Source organism: Tamandua tetradactyla, chromosome 1, assembly GCF_023851605.1.
Source record: "Tamandua tetradactyla isolate mTamTet1 chromosome 1, mTamTet1.pri, whole genome shotgun sequence".
Taxonomy (NCBI): Eukaryota; Metazoa; Chordata; class Mammalia; order Pilosa; family Myrmecophagidae; genus Tamandua; species Tamandua tetradactyla.
In genome coordinates, this window is record NC_135327.1 from 43,726,977 (window position 1) to 43,743,719 (window position 16,743).

Here is a 16,743-nt window from a genome sequence, read left to right on the forward strand (position 1 = left end):
CATTTATGTCACATTCTTTCATGCCCAGGATCTGAATCACAGCCAGGACATTCCTGGGCAACAGCTCCCATGAACTAATTATTAATGTTTCTAACACAAAGTCTGGGTGGGCATTTATTTCCATTACCCAAGCCTGGTGATGAATTGAGCTTTACACAGCCTGCATAATTTCTTCATTACTCCATAAGTCTGTACCTTCTGCTGGCATTTTAAGGAATGGATTTTTCTGGAATTTGGCACTATTCAGTAAATTTCCAGGAGGGCACACTGCCCAGAGCAGACGGACAGTTGCTTTTCTTTTTCTTCTGGTTCCAGCTGGTGAAGTCCTGTCTTGTAAGATTCTAGCCCCTTTCTACTTGAATGGTATGTTAGTCAGGGTTCTCTAGAGAAATAGAATCAACAGGAGAGATCAGTAAATTTGGGATTTATAAAGGTATCTCACACAACCCTGGGAATGAAAGACTCCAAAATCCACAGGGAAGGCTGTGAAGCTGGTGTCTCCGATGAAGGGACTGGAAGGAAACTCCACAGGAGAGGCTCACTGGCTGAAGAAGCAGTGAAAGAATCTCTTCTTCCTTAAAAGCTTTCAACTGATGGGATTATCTCATTGTGGGAGATACACCTTAATTGATCACAGATGTAATGAGCCACAGATGCAATCAACTGATTGATGATTTAATACACCAGCTCTCTGCTTTATCAATCAGCCATGAAATATCCTTCCAGCTATGGTCAGGCTTGTACTTGCCTGACCAGACAACTAGGCATAATCATTTGGCCAAGTTGACACCAGAATGTAACCATCACAAACGGTGACACACATCTGCTTTGAAAAGGGGCGGTAAAAATGACTCTATCTGCAGTTCCTCATGGTGGGCTGGGGGGTGGGTGGGTGACCCTAGTACATATACGCTCCCAAACACAGGAAATTAACTAGAATCAAGGGACTCCACAATGACACACAATGCCCGAAGAAGGACATTTTCTCTCTAAGATGCACTGATACCATAACCTGAGATATAATGGAACAAAACATCAAGAAGCCTCTCAATAGAGTAGAGAATTACTCAGACACTGGGAGAGAGTCTTGGGTTTCTGTCTAAATCCATTTATCTTTAGAAAGAGAAGCCTGGTGCACTGAAAGGCAAGGAAGAGGAACGAACTTTGGCTCTGGGGAGATGGTACCTTAAATTTTTCAGTTATGCTGCATCATAGGATCACATAAAATTTTTTCTATTCTGTGGTAACTGAAACAGATCCACCTTGTATGTCACATCATCAGCAGGGTTGTACTGGCATGGCATGGCATGGCACATGGAAGATGTTGGTTACACAGGAATTTCTTTTGTATTCATCGCATGGGATCTCCTTTCTTACATTTTTATTGACCTTCTGAAGGAAACTGATACCAGCACCCTCCCAGAGAAAGAGGCACTGACATCAAAGTCTCATCTCAGCTTCTGTACTTTCCCTTATATTTACTGAACATTGATTCTTTTTAAAATATCTGTTTCCAGAATTTCCCTTTTCTATCCTGGGTCTGGCCATGTCAAGGGGAAGACAGCTCGCTGAATTTTATCTGCTTCCTGCTCCTTCTTGTCTGCCTACATCACTTTAAGCTCCTTTGCTGTAAAACCTCACCTTCCCGTTGTCTCTTCTACCTGCTGCTGCTAACATAAAACCCTCAAAGCTCTCAAAATCATTTTCTCATTCTCACCACAGGCAAATAGCTTGATTTTTATCCAAGAGTCAACACAACAGTCTAGAAGGTGAGGGGGGAGGGCATTCCTGGTGTAAGGAAAGCAGGAGCAAAAACACAGAGGGCAGCAAAGAGCCAAGGGGCGTGGACAGTCTCCACGCCCCAGCAGCTGCCCCAGAGGAGATCAAACAGCCAGCAGGAGCTTCACTGACCAGCAATAACCCTCAAGAGGAAGAGAAGGCAGGCAGGTCCGCTGATCCCATTTCCTTGCTCAGAACAGCCATTTAGCAAATAACTTGCTGGATTCTATCTCATAGCCATATTCAAAACAGATAAACATAGAAATGTATAAGAAGTAAAGGAAATGGAATATCACCTTTAGGGAAACACCGTGGTGATCACTTTTGAAGGCAAGAATCTTTGATGGGGCTAAAATAGATGAACGTATGATGAAAAAGGGGATATCTGTATAGTCCCAAAGTATCTTCTTACAACAGTAACTTTACAGTGAAGAAACCTTGCAGATACCATCTTAAGTGATCAAAATGAGCATCACCAGAAAAAACACAGGTTGGCAGCATGTCCTAAATATGATGTACTCACGGGGCACGTCATCAATTCTTGCAAAAGTGCAGAGTCTCACTCTAAGCCTGCAGGAAACACTGGAAAAACCCAAACTGTGAGACACCTTACAAAATAACTGACCAATGTACTTCAAAAGTTCCAAGTCCACAAAAGACAAACACTGCCATTAATTGGAAGAGACAAAGAAGATATGCCAGCTAATTGTGAAGAGGGATCATGGATTAGATTCTAGATCAGAAAAACAGAATTTACGGGAAAACTGGCAAAATTCAAATAATGTCTATAGATCAGTTATTAGTATTTAATCAATCTTAATAACTTATGTAAGATGTCAGTACCAGGGGGAGCTGGGTGAAAGATGTATGGGTATGCTACGTTCTATATCTGCAAATATTCTATAAACTTAAAATCATTTTATCATAAACCTTGCATTAAAAAAAGGAAAATGTTTCCTGAAGAGGAGAGGGATAATGATAGAGCTTTAGACATATCTGTGCACAAGAACATTCCTTCTACTGCTAGTTATTTTTATTTATTTATTTTTCCTGAGACTGAATAGGTACAGTGATGAGCTCTAACTGGGGTCAACAAAATCAAGTTGTGAGACAGAAACATGTTCTTACCTTCTCTTATTGCCCTAAAACATCATAGGAAAATATATTTAAAGATCACCTAGGCTACCTCTGGTTCTCAGGCTGGTCTCTAAATTAAACTCCTGGTGACGTCATCAATGTGGCAATGTAAATAGCTACTGAAAACCTTTCCCCAGAGATTCTACCAACACAAGGAAAATTCTCACTTGTTTAGGACTCTGGAGGAAGCTACAGATTGGAGAAGGATTCCACAAACATTGATTCGAAGAAAGGAAAATGTCAGGTAGGAAACTTCCATCCAGGGCTGTTTAATCCTCTCCCCTCCCCATCACTTGTTCCCACACAGCTCAGGAAGTGCCCAGAGGCAGCAGCCAGATTCCTCCCTGGGAACACAGACTATAAAATCTCACCCCTCAGTGAGACAGATCCCCATCTATCTCCAGACACAGAGACAAAGGTCTACAGGGACCACGGCAAGACTAAGCCATGAGGGGTAGCAAAAACAAAAGGGTGGAAGGAGGAGTTTCCGAAGTGGGGAATTAGGGAGGGAACTGCAAAATCTTCCCTAAAAACAGCAAGTAGCCAGGCAGAAACTACCCAAATCAACTGTTTGGGAACCTGGGGGCAGGGAAGGACATCTCAAGATCCAGGTCAGTGAGGGACGGAGAGTCTGAGAAAACGTGTGGACAGACACTGTGTTTCCAGCCCTGAGTCCTGGTGCGTTCCCCGCCCTTGAGGGAAGGAGCAGTGGGCTTCCTGAAGCTTGCCTGGGAGATGGCTATAGACTGAGGCAGCTGGGAGCCTCCACCCTAAGGAAAGTGGGGGACACAGACCTACGTTGAGCCAGATCTTGACTGGAGAAGTGTAAGCACAAGAACCCCTAAGTTTCAGCCCTGCCTGGTCGCATGCTGGGGGTCACAAAGAGGCAAAGAGCTTCTGAGGATGACTTAAGTCACCAAACAGCACCATCTGCTGGGAAGATCAGGAAGTGCAGGGGAAGACAGCAGGGCTCTTCAGAGCCTCTCCAAGACCTTATCCCAGGCCCATAGGAGCTGGTCTAAACCCCATGCACAGGCACCCGGCATGTTTTGGCTGAGAAATACAGAAGACCCAAGCATCAAAGCAGTGCCCTAATACAAGTCCAGGCAACAACTAAACCCTAGAAAAGACAGAAAAATAAACCTTCAGATTAGACCCATCAAGATAATGAGATGACCAGATATCAGCTAAAAATCACGAGGCATACTAAAACTCAAGAAGAAATGGCCCAGTCAGAGGAACAGATCAAAATGTCAGAGGAGATACAGAATATGGAACAACTAATCAAAGATGTGCAAACAAATCTCCTGAATCAAAAGAAATGAAGGAAAATGTGTCTGTGCCAGTTTGAAACTGTTGTGTACCCCAGAAAAGCCATATTCTTTAATCCTCATTCAATATTGCCGAGTGGGATCTTTTTGAGTAAACAGTTTCCATGGAAATGGGTCTATACCCATTCAAGGTGGGGTTGCTTACAGGAGTCCTTTAAAAGGGAACCATTTTGGAAAAAACTTCAGAGCCCACACAGCCAGAGGCCTTTAGAGATGCAGAAGGAAAACAACCTAGGGAAGCCTTATGAAATGAAAAGCCAGGAGAGAAAGCTGGCTTATGTCACCATGAGCCTTCCCAGCTGACAGAGGTATCCAGAAACCAAAGACCCCAGGAGACACCAGCCACATGCTTTCCTGGATCACAGAGGGGTTCTGGGCAGCATCAGTCTTTTTGAGTGAAGGTAACCTGTGATTGCGCCTTAATTGGACATTTTCATGGCCTTAGAACTGTAAATTTGGAACTTAATAAATTTCCTTTTAAAAAGCCACTCTATTTCTGATATATTGCATTCCAGCAGCCTTAACAAACTAAAACTGTGTCTAAAGAGATAACATTAAGAAGAAACTTCCCAGTGCCTGCCCGTGCAAAAATAAATAAATAAATAAATAAAATACAAAGAAGAAACTAGGAAGCATAAAGAAGAATTTGAAAGGATACATAGAAAAATGACAGATATTACAGAAATAAAAGAAATTGTAAACGAAATTAAAAGTACACTGGAGACACACAATAGCAGATCTGAAGAGGCAGAAGAAAGAATCAGTGACCTAGTAGACAGATACACCAAATTTGAACAGACAAAAGAACAAAGGGAGAAAAAACTGGAAAAATTTGATCAGGGTCTCAGGGAAATGACTGATAACACAAAGCACACAAATATATGCATATCATGGGTGTCCCAGAAGGAGAATAGAAGGGAAAAGGGTCAGGAAGAATATTTGAAGAAATAATGGCTGTAAATTTCTCAACCCTTATAAAAGACATAAATACAGAAATCCAAGAAGCCCAACATACTTCAAACAGAATAAATCCAAATCAAACCACTCCAAGACACAGAGTAATTGGGCTGTCAAATGCTAAAGAGGAGAAAATTCTGACAGCAGCAAGAGAAAAGCGATTCACCATATACAAGGGAAGCCAAATAAGACTTCAATGCTGACTTTTCATCAGACATCATGGAGGCAGAAAGGCAATGGTATGACACATTTAAGACACTGAAAGAGAAATACTGCCAGCCAAGACTCTTCTCTCCAGCAAAGCTATCCTTCAAAAATGAGGAAGAGTTCAAAATATTCACAGATAAACAGAAGCTAAGAGAGTTCACTAATAAGAGACCAGCCCTATGAGAACTGCTAAAGGGGGTCTTACCAGATGAAAATGAAAGATAGGAGAGAGAGATTTGGAGGAGGGTACAAAATTGAAGAATATTAGTAAGGGTAACTTAAAGAATAAAAAGAGAGAGAGATAAAAAACAGATCTGAGAAATAAAAACCAAAGGATAAGATGGTTGAATCAAGAATTGGCTTTACAGTAATAACTTTGGATGTTAATGGATTAAACTCCCCAATCAAAAGACATAGATTGATATAATAGCTTAGAAAATGTGATCCATCTATATGCTGTTTATAAGAGACTTATCTTAGACCCAAAGTTGCAAGTAGGTTGAAAGTGATAGGATGGAAAAAAATACTCCACGCAAGTACTAACCAGAGAAAGCTGGGGTAGCTACACTAACATCAGACAAAATAGAATTTAAATGCAAAAATGTTTGGAGATAAAGCAGAACCCTATACAGTAATAAAAGGGACAATTCAACAAAAAGAAATAACAATCATAAATATCTATGCTCCTAATCAAGGTGCCCCAAAGTACATGAGACAAACACTGGCAAAACTCAAGGGAGTAATGGGCGACTCTCCCATAACAGTGGGAGACTTCAACACACCACTCTCTTCAATAGATAGACCAACTAAATAGAAGATCAATAAACAAAACAGAGAATCTTAATAACATGATAAATGAACTAGATCTAATAGACATATACAGAATACTACAATGCAAAAGAACAGGATACACATTTTTCTCAAGTGCTCATGGAACATTCTCAAGGATATACCATATGCTGGGGCACAAAACAGGACTTCATAAATTTTAAAAGACTTAAATTATTCAAAGTACTTTCTCTGAGCATAATGGATTGAAGCTGGAAATCAATAACAAACAGAGAAACAGAAAATACACAAATATATGGAGGTTAAATGACATGCTCTTAAACAATCAGTAGGTCAAAGAAGAAACTGCAAAACAAATCAGTAAATTTCTCAAGATGAACGAAAACAAGAATACAGCATATCAAAACTTACAGGATGCAGCAAAGGTGGTGCTGTAAGGTAAATTTATAACCTTAAAAAGGAGGAAGGAGCAAAAATCAACAACCTAACTGAGCAACTGGAGAAACTTGAGAAGAAACAGCAAACTAATCCCAAAGCAAGCAGAAGGAAGAAAATAACAAAGATTAGAGTAGAAATTAACAAAATGAAGAATAAAAAATAATTGAAGAATCAATAAAACCAAAAGTTGGTTCTTTGAGAAGATCAGTAAAATCAGCAAACCCTTAGCTAGACTGACAAAGACAAAAAGAGTAAAGCTGCAAATAAAATCAGAAATGAGAGGGGGGCATTACACAGACCCCAAAGAAATAAAAAAGATCATAAGTGGTTACTATGAACAACTATATGCCAACAAGCTAGACAACTCGGATGAAATGGACAATTTCCTACAAACATACTAACTCACCGACTCAAGAAGAAATAGAAGACTTCAACAGATGAATCACACATAAAGAGCATAAAGAGATCAAATCAGTCATCAAAACCCTACCAAAAAAGAAAAGCCCAGACGGCTTCACAGGTGAGTTTTACCAAACATTCCTGTCCAAACTCTTCCAAAAATTTGAGGAAAAGGGAACATGACCTAATTCATTCTATGAAGCCACTTTACTCTAATACCAAAGCTAGACAAAGATACTACAAGAAGGAAAACTTGTGGTGTAAGGGTAGCTCAGTAGTAGAATTCTCAGCTGCCGTGTGGGGAAACCCAGGTTCGGTTCCTGGCCCATAACAATCTCTCCCCCACCCCCCAAAATTCAACAAATGAATTTACTGCAATAACGGGATAGTTACATGGAAAAAGAATGAAATGTGACCGCCACCATAGAGCATACAAAAAAAATAAAATAAAGAATCAAAACTTCAGACCAATCTCTCTAGTGAGTATAGATGCAAACATCATCACCAAAATACCTGCAAATTGAATCCAACAACACATTAAAAGAATTATACCCCATGACCAAGTGGATTTTATCCAGGTAGGCAAGGGTGGTTCAACACAAGAAAATCAGTTAATGTAATACACATTAACAAATTAAAAGGGAAAAAACACATGATCATCTTACTTGACGTAGAAAAGGCATTTGACAGAATTCAGCATCCTTTCATGATACACTTTAAAAGGTAGCAATCAAAGAAAACTTCCCAATATGATGAAGGGCTTATATGAAAAACCCACAACTAACATCAGACTAAATGGTGAGCGACTGGAAGCTTTCCCTCTACGATTGGGAACAAGACAAGAATGCCCACTGTCACCACTATTACTCAACATTGTGCTAGAAATTCTAGCTAGAGCAATTAGGTAAGAAAAAAAGAACAAAAGAAATCCAAATTGGAAAAGAAGTAAAACTGCTGCTATTTACAGATGACATGATCCTATTTTTAGAAAACCCAGAAAAAAATGACAGCAAAGTTACTTGAGCTAATAAGTGAGTTCAGCAAAGTGGTGGAATACAAGAACAATACACAAAAATCAATTGTGTTTCTGTACACTACTAATGAGCTGTCTGAAGAGATAATCAAGGAAAAAAATTCCAGTTACAATGGCACCTAAAAGAACCAAGTATCGAGTATCTAGGAATAAACCTAACCAAGGACGTAAAGGACTTGTACACAGAAAACTACAAAGCATTGCTAAAAGAAACCAAAGAAGAATAAATGGAAAGACATTCCGTGTTCCTGGATTGGAAGGCTAAGTGCCATTAAGAGGGAAGGCAAATGTCATTAAGATGTCAATTCTACCAAAATTGATCTACAGATTCAATGCAATCTCAATCAAAATTCCAATATGCTACTTTGCAGAAATGGAGAAGCTAATTAACAGTTTTATTTGGGAGGATAAAAGAGCCTCAAATAGCCAAAAACATCTTGAAAAAGAAGAGAGAAGTGTGAAGTATCATATGTCTTGACTTTAAAGCATATTATAAAGCTATGGTGTTCAAAAGAGCATGGTATCCATGGCATAAGGTAAACCTATTGATCAATGGAATCTAATTGAGAGCTCAGAAACAGATCCTCACATCAATGTCAATTGATATATATATATTTTCTGCATGTGCAGGCACAGGGAATCAAACCTGGGTCTCTGCCATGGCAGGCGAGAATTTTGCCACTGAGCCACCGTGGCCCTTGACTGATTTTTGACAAGGTCAAAATGCACTCAATGGCAGAAGAGTCAATAAATGGTGTTCGGAGAACTGGATCTCCATGACCAAAAAAATGGGAGAGGGCTCCTATCTCATACCTTATTCAAAAATTACCTCAAGATGGATCAAATACTGGGCAGGCAATGGAGGCTCAGTGGCAGGGTTCTCATCTGCCATGCAGAGACCTAGCTTTGATTCCTGGAGCCTGCCCACACAAAAAGAAATGGATCAAGCACCTAAATATAAAAACCAGTACCATAAAACTCCTAGAAGAAAATAGAGGGAAACATCTTAAAAATCTAGTAATAAGGGGTAGTTTCTTAGACTTTATACCCAAAAATCTAAGCAACAAAAGAAACAATAGATAAATAGACACAAAAGGACAAATATTTTATGATCTCATTGATATGAAATAATTATAATATGTAAACTCATAGACATAAAATATAGACTATAGGTTACCAGGATATAAAATGAGGCTAAAGAATGGGGAGCAGTTGCTTAATATGTGCTGAATGTTTAACTAGGGTGAACTTTAACGTTTGGAAATTGTGCAGAGGTGATGGCAGCACATTATTGTGAGAATAATTAATAGTACTGAATGGTGTGTGAGTTTGGTAGAAAGGGAAAGTTTAGAATCATGTATGTCACCAGAATGAAAGTTGGAGATTAAAACCTGGGAATGTATAACACAATGAACCTTGTGGTGGACAATGTCTGTAATTAACTGCACAAATATTTTAAAGTTTTTAAAAAAACAATTGAAGAAAAAATTGCATTTATGGGCTCTGAAATTTGAATTTCCACATCATGGAAAAAAAATTAAACTCTCCTGTATATAAGAGAACCTATACTATTGCACTGCATCCCACATGCCATCCTCTTGTGACATTCTCACAAGTCTATGCTAAATCTTACATGCTGCACAATCAAAAGATACCTGGGGTTCACTTGAAAGTCAGAGGTTATCCCTCTAAGTCAAGAGTTTGTGCCTGCAGATCAGGAAACTAGTGATTTGGGTCAGAATTCCAAACAACAGCCAATAAATTGGGTGCTGCTGTCAATGCTGGCTACTGCAGAGGGTCAGATTTCCATACAAATGACTAGCCATGTCTTTCCACATGGATCTGTGCTCTTTTGGCTTCCTCAGACTCTGGGGCTCTGTCTTATGTCTGAAGAACTGAAGGACAAGTAGAAAGACCAGGGTTTTCTTGATAACCTTCAGTCTATTAAGCTAAAGTAGGTTTTAAGTTCAGATTACACTTGAAGTGTATGGAGGTCATCCTTTTGAGAGAACACCTTCCAATATGAGGGACTGTTGTCACTTATGCATACCGAGCCTGCCTGCCTTTCCTGATTCCTCAGCTCCCTGTGCTTTCTTAATGGCACGGCAAATCCACATGCCTGTGCACACACAATGATAAGGAAGGCATCCTTGAAGCTTCTTTCAACTAGAGCCTTCCTTTTGCTCACCTGATACATCCAGGAACATAGGTCATCTCCAAATTGTGATCCCAGTTGATCCCTTCATTCTCAACACTTTGAATCTTGAGTTGGGTAATGCATGGAAAGAAAGTATGCTACAGCTTAATCTGTCCTATGCTGCTATCCACCGCAGGGTATGGAAATGGCCCTCCTGATGAGGTGTCCTGTGTTCTCCGGTTCTCAAATGTTTCACATCCAGTTCTTTACCTTTCTCCATGCTGGAGTTGTACCATGTCTTTCTCATAAATTCCCTTTTTTGAAAAGATATCCAGAATTGCTTCCTGTTGCTTACTGGGACTCTAGCTTGTTCAATCTATCAAAAATCATATGAGAAGGCCTTTAACTCTCTCTCAACTCAAAGAAAAGGAGCCTCAATATGATGTGGGTTCTGAGCCTGTTGTATACTGAGGGGAGCCTGGCTTATGTAAGTACAGGATACAGACTTCAACCTTTTAAGCTTTTTAACCAGTGAGGGTGTTACTGAGAAGGATGGGAATCTTTGACACATTTACTCGTTTTCTTAAATAAAAGTTAATGTGTTTCAAGGCAAAATTTGAAAATGTGCAATATATACTTTATATCAGTTTCTGTATGGATGGCATAAGGTTTATTAACATAAAAGGTCAGAGTTAATGGGTTTGTTTTGAATAGGGGTATAATTTTCCATCTTGGCACTTAAAAAACAAAATGTTAATGAGACATATCCTAAACAACAGAGGCTCCTGTTATTAGAAAACTTTTTTAGACCTGCCCTACTTCTTAAAAAGGTAAATATACCCCTATGGTATGATCCAAACAGTTCACTCCTATGCATTTACCCCTAAAAAAGAAAGCAAATGTCCATACAATGACTTGTACACAAATGTTTTAACAGTTTTATTTGTAATAGTACAAAACTGGAATCAGCTCAAATGTCTGTCAACAGTGACTGGATAAACAAATTGTGGTGTATCCATACAATGGAATGCTATTCAGGATGAAAAGAATACATGTGAAAATGTGGATGAATCTGAGATAATCATGTTGACAGGAAGAAGCCAAACTAAAAGAGTACATAATGAGTTCCATTCACCCAAGATGGTGGCGTAAGACATTCTAGGGTGCCATTTCCTCACAGAATCTCTGAACAACAACCCAAAACTGGCAGAGCCATTGTCCTCAAAAGTCCGGACAATAGATAAAGGGTTGTAATAACTGGGAGAGGGTTGAATCAAGAAAATGCAGTTTGAAAATTGGCAGGAGAAGCTCATGGTGCCCTTGCTGACTGCCCTCATACCCCCACACCTGTGCAGTGGGAAGCCAACCTGCACTCCCACAGTGGTCCCTGGCCCTGTTATGGTGGGAGCAGAGTAACCCCTATGCATATACTGGGAATCCTATATGTTGGTGCCAATCAATTGGTTGACAGCCAAAAACACTGAGGAAATGCACCTCAGGTTCAGCTCACTGACAACTAAAGCAATGTAAGAAAAAAATTAAGTTAAAATTGTCTGGGGCAAAACTTGACTGCTTTAAGTCATAGAATCTAGCATCTAGGATGGCCAGAAAGTCCCTTTCAAGGGAATGGAAGCAGCTATTCAAATTCCTGTAAACTGGGGAATTAATAAAGCTACCAGCCAGCACAAGTCCAGGGCGAGGCACAGGCTCAGAAAAGACATAGAGGATCCTGAACTTTGCATTTACTTTGTGATGAGCTTCCTGAAAGGAGAGCTAAACACTAAAGGAAATCACTGGTCAATGCAGTGCTGATTGCTGAAGACTGTGAAAGGTGATTTTTGCATGGGTTTATTGATTTTTATTACCTACTGGCATCAAAGAAATCTCTGTCATATCACTAGCTGGATATAAACTTAACAAACAGTTCAGGGAATAAACCCCAGAGTTAATAGTAAGAGGCATAGTGTGCAACAAAATATTACAAGAAAAGAATGAGAAAGGAAATACTGGCTCATTGAAAGGAACAGGAAAAAAAAATGAGAAATGATCACTGAAGACCCAGACTTTGGATATACTGGCAAAGACTTAAAAAAAAAAAAAAGGAATCCTCAGTATGCTGAGGGAGATAAAGAAAAACACACAAAAAGAACTAAAGGATATTAGAAAAACATTGAATGATCAATATGAGACTCTCAATAAAGATACATTTTTTAAAGGAACCAAAAAGAAATACTGGATTTGCACAACACATTAACAGCAGCTGATTGGAGCTAGGAGAAGAAAGAATAAGTGAACCCAAAGACAAGAAAATTGAAATGATTGAGGTGAGGAGCACAAAGAAAAAGAAACTTTAAAAAGGAACAGAGCTTAAGAGACCTGTAGAACACCATCAGACCAATATAAGGATTATGGGAGACCCAGAAGGAGAGGACAGAGGCAAAGAGGCAGAAGGAGTATTTAAAGAAATAACAGCAGAAAACTTCCCAACTTTAACAAAAGATATGAATATGCACACTCAAGAAGCCAAAAGGACACCAAACAGGGTAAACTTAACGTGAAACATACTCGATACCAAGGACAAGGAGAAAATTCTGAAAACTGCAAGATTAAAGCAATGTTATGAACATCAAGTCCTAATAAGATTAATTTTCAATTTCTAATCATAAACCATGGATGCAGAAGGCAGTGGATGAAATATTTAAAGTGCTGAAATAAGATAACTGTCAATCAAGAATTTTATATCTAGTGAGCCTGTCTTTTGAAAAAGAAGGGTAGATTAAGACATATCCAGATGAACAAAAACTAAGACAGTTCTCCAGTAAAGGTAAGCATATCAGTAATTATAAAGGCCAGAATTATTGTATTGTATTTTTTGATATGTAACTCCACTTGCTACTTCTTATAGGTTCTAAAATAATGATAAATCTATGGTTTGAAACATACAATGTATAAAGATATGATTTGTACAGATACAACAAAATGGTGGGGGTGGAGGTTATAGGAAGAACAGTTGCACATGCAATTGAAGTTAAGTTGGTATCAAATCAAATATGATTACTATAGATTTAGGATGTTAGCATCATGGAAACTACAAAGAAAAAAATATAGAGAGAAAGAAATGAGAATAAACTCAAAATGGTGCAACACACACAAAAAGCAAATAAATATGAAAGTATGCATTAACAGAAGAACTGAGAGACAAAAAAATATATGACATACTGTGGTAGTTAGGTTCAGGTGTCAACTTGGCCAGATGAAGGTACCTAGTTCTGTTGCTGTGGACATGAGCCAATGGTATGCGAACCTCATCTGTTGCTCATTACATCTGCAGTTGGCTAGGAGGTGTGCCTGCTGCAATGAATGATGTTTGATTTAATTGGCTGGTGCTCAAATGAAAGCGCTCAACGTAGCACAGCCCAAGCAGCTCAGCATACCTCATCTCAGTGCTCGCAGCTCAGCCCAGGCCTTTGGAGATCAGAAAAGAATCACCCCAGGGAAAGTTGTTAGAACCCAGAGGCCTGGAGAGAAGGCCAGCAGAGATCACCCTGTGCTTTCCCACGTAAGAAAGAAACTCAGTTGAAAGTTAGCTGCCTTTCCTTTGAAGAACTAATGAAATAAATCCCCTTTTATTAAAAGCCAGTCCGTCACTGGTCTCTTGCAGTCTGGCAGCTAAAAGACTAGAACACATACCAAGACCAAAGACAGAAGAAAATCTTGCAGTATCAGCAGTTACTTTAAATGCAAATAGATTAAATTCTTCAGTCAAAAGGCAGAGATTGGGAGAATGGATAAAAAAAATCATAACTCAACTATTTGCTGTTTATAAGACATTTATCTAAAATTTGAAGAAACAAGTAGCCTGAAACTAAAAGGACAGAAAAAAAATACACCTTGTAAATAGTAAATAAAAGGAAGCTGAGTTAGCTATACTAACATCACATAAAATAGACTTTAAATGAAACATTGTTAGGAATGTCAAAGAAGGTGACTACGTACTGATAAAGGGGTCAATTCAACAAGAAGACATCAAAATGATAAATATATACACGTCTTACAGCAGAACTCCAAAATATTGAAGTAAATATTGACAAGTTTGAAGGCAGAAATAGATAGCTCTACCTTAACTGGAGATTTCAATATACCACCTTAATGGATAGAACATCTAGAAAGAAGATGAATGAAGAAATAGAAGACTTGAATGATATTATAAACCAACTAGACATAATAGACATATATAGAACACTTCACCCAAACAGTAACAGAATACACATTCTTATTTAGAGCACATGAATCATTCCCAGGCCTACACCATATATTAAGTCATAATATGTCTCAATAAATGCAAAAACACTGAAATCATAGAGTGTATCTTTTCCAACTAAACTGGATTGATGCTAGAAATCAATAACAGAGGGAAAAATAGAAAATTTAAAAATATTTTTTGGAAATTCAAAAATTTAAAACAATACTATATGTGGTAGTTAGATTCAGGTATCAACTTGGCCAGGTGAAGGTGCTTAGTTCTATTGCTGTGGACATGAGCCAATGGCATGTGAACCTCATCTGTTCCTGATTACATCTACACTTGGTTAGGAGGTGTGCCTGCTGCAATGAATGATGTTTGATTTAATTGGCTCGTGCTTAAATGAGAGACTCAATGTAGCACAGCCCAAGCAGCTCAGTATACCTCATCTCAGCACTCGCAGCTCAGCCCAGATATTTGGAGATGCAAAAAGGAATCACCCCAGGGAAAGTTGTTGGAACCCAGAGGCCTGGAGAGAAGGCCAGCAGAGATCACCCTGTGCCTTCCCACGTAAGAAAGAACCTCAGTTGAAAGTTAGCTGTCTTTCCTCTGAAGAACCAACAAAATAAATCCTCTTTTATTAAAAGCCAATCCATCTCTGGTGTGTTGCATTCTGGCAGCTAGCAAACTAGAACATTGTACATGAACATACTTTCAGGACTAGCCTCAAATTAGCTTTATTTCTACCAGCCAAAAGCACTGGATGCATGATATCATCAGGGCTGCTCAACCGCCTCTGTGATGGATGGGGAGAGGAATAACAGGTTGGGGAAGGTGTTCTGGGCCATGCTTTGTACCCTATTTTGATTTCACAAATAATGGCTTTTATGCAAATTTTATTAAACTTAATTGGTCAATTAAAAGTACAACCTGGGATCTTTTCTCCACATCTGGGGGGTCCCACGGTCAAAGTAACCTGAGCTTGGTGCCCATCTATTCCACAATGTGGTCAATGTACAAGTAGCAACTGCTCTCCACAACTGCCTTTGCAAATAAGGCCCACATGATCCTAAAAAGCAGGCTGAATATTTTAGAAATAACTAAGGCAGAAAAGTCCTATAGTGTTTTTCTTGTATATTTTGTAATATATGGAAAGAAGAGAGGGCGCATCATGTCTCCAGGTCTAGCCTTAGACCTAGGAGCCCAGAGTGAAGGTCCAGAGCTTTCCCCTGCATCCCACCAGGGCATCTGGTAATGTCATGGAGAGCACCAGGGACAGTTTAAGTTGGAAGCAAAGGAAAGGGCTAAGTGAGTTTAGAGTTTGGGGGAAACTAAGTTAAAGAGCTTCTACCTTCCCTCTCTTGAGAGCATAGTGGGAGGAGGATAACATTTGGGAAAAGGCAGAAGAGTAGTGGAAGTTTGGAAAGGCTGCTATGTAAAATGGAACAAAAGTGTGGGGGAGAAGAGACATTGAGGATGAGTAAAATGATTGCTGAACAGGTCAGTGACCAGGCAGCTGCCAACCAGATGAAAAGGGGAAACTCTGCCACAAACAGCTTTGGGTGGGACTGAGCCCAGGCTTGGGGAGACAGAGATGCAGTGGAGTGTGATGAGGGAGCAGAAATGGAGGGAGTTAGAGATCCTGGCCACGGAGCAGCTCAGGCCTCTTTCCCATGCGGCCCTCTCAGAAGTCAGAGGTGGTTTGAGTTGAGAATGTATGCCATACTTTCTCATCTTCAAGGTGCAAAAGCTGAAGCCACAAGTGAGGCATGCAATGACAACAGCATGACAGCTTGGCAGAGCTACCTTTCCGATTGGACACACATCATGGCTTTCTGAGCTGACACTTCCTCTATGTGGCCTCTTTTTTTTTTTTATTAATTAGAAAAAAAGATTAACTAACACAACATCTAGAAATCATTCCATTCTACATATACAATCAGTAATTCTTAATATCATCACATAGATGTATGATCATCATTTCTTAGTACATTTGCATCGATTTAGAAAAAGAAATAGCAAGACAACAGAAAAAGAAATAAAATGATAATAGAAAAAATAAAAATAAAAAATATTAAAAAAATAAAAACAAACAAAAAAACTATAGCTCAGATGCAGCTTCATTCAGTGTTTTAACATAACTACATTACAATTAGGTAGTATTGTGCTGTCCATTTTTGAGTTTTTGTATCCAGTCCTGTTGCACAGTCTGTATCCCTTCAGCTCCAATTACCCATTATCTTACCCTATTTCTAACTCCTGATGGTCTCTGTTACCAATGACATATTCCAAG

The 16,743-nt window shown here is 39.2% G+C and overlaps 1 long non-coding RNA gene across 3 annotated transcripts in view; it reads right to left on the reverse strand.

Annotated features, from left to right (window-relative positions):
• Positions 1-16,743, reverse strand: part of LOC143684216 (uncharacterized) — a 129,850-nt gene that overhangs the window by 97,821 nt on the left and 15,286 nt on the right. The window contains exon 3 of one of the 3 annotated variants that reach the window (XR_013175915.1): positions 66-382. The exons of 1 other annotated variant lie outside the window; for it this stretch is intronic. This is a non-coding gene — a long non-coding RNA (uncharacterized LOC143684216). Of the gene's footprint in view, positions 1-65; positions 383-16,743 lie in introns of those variants that run through there. One more of the 3 variants, XR_013175918.1, reaches the window with a different exon arrangement.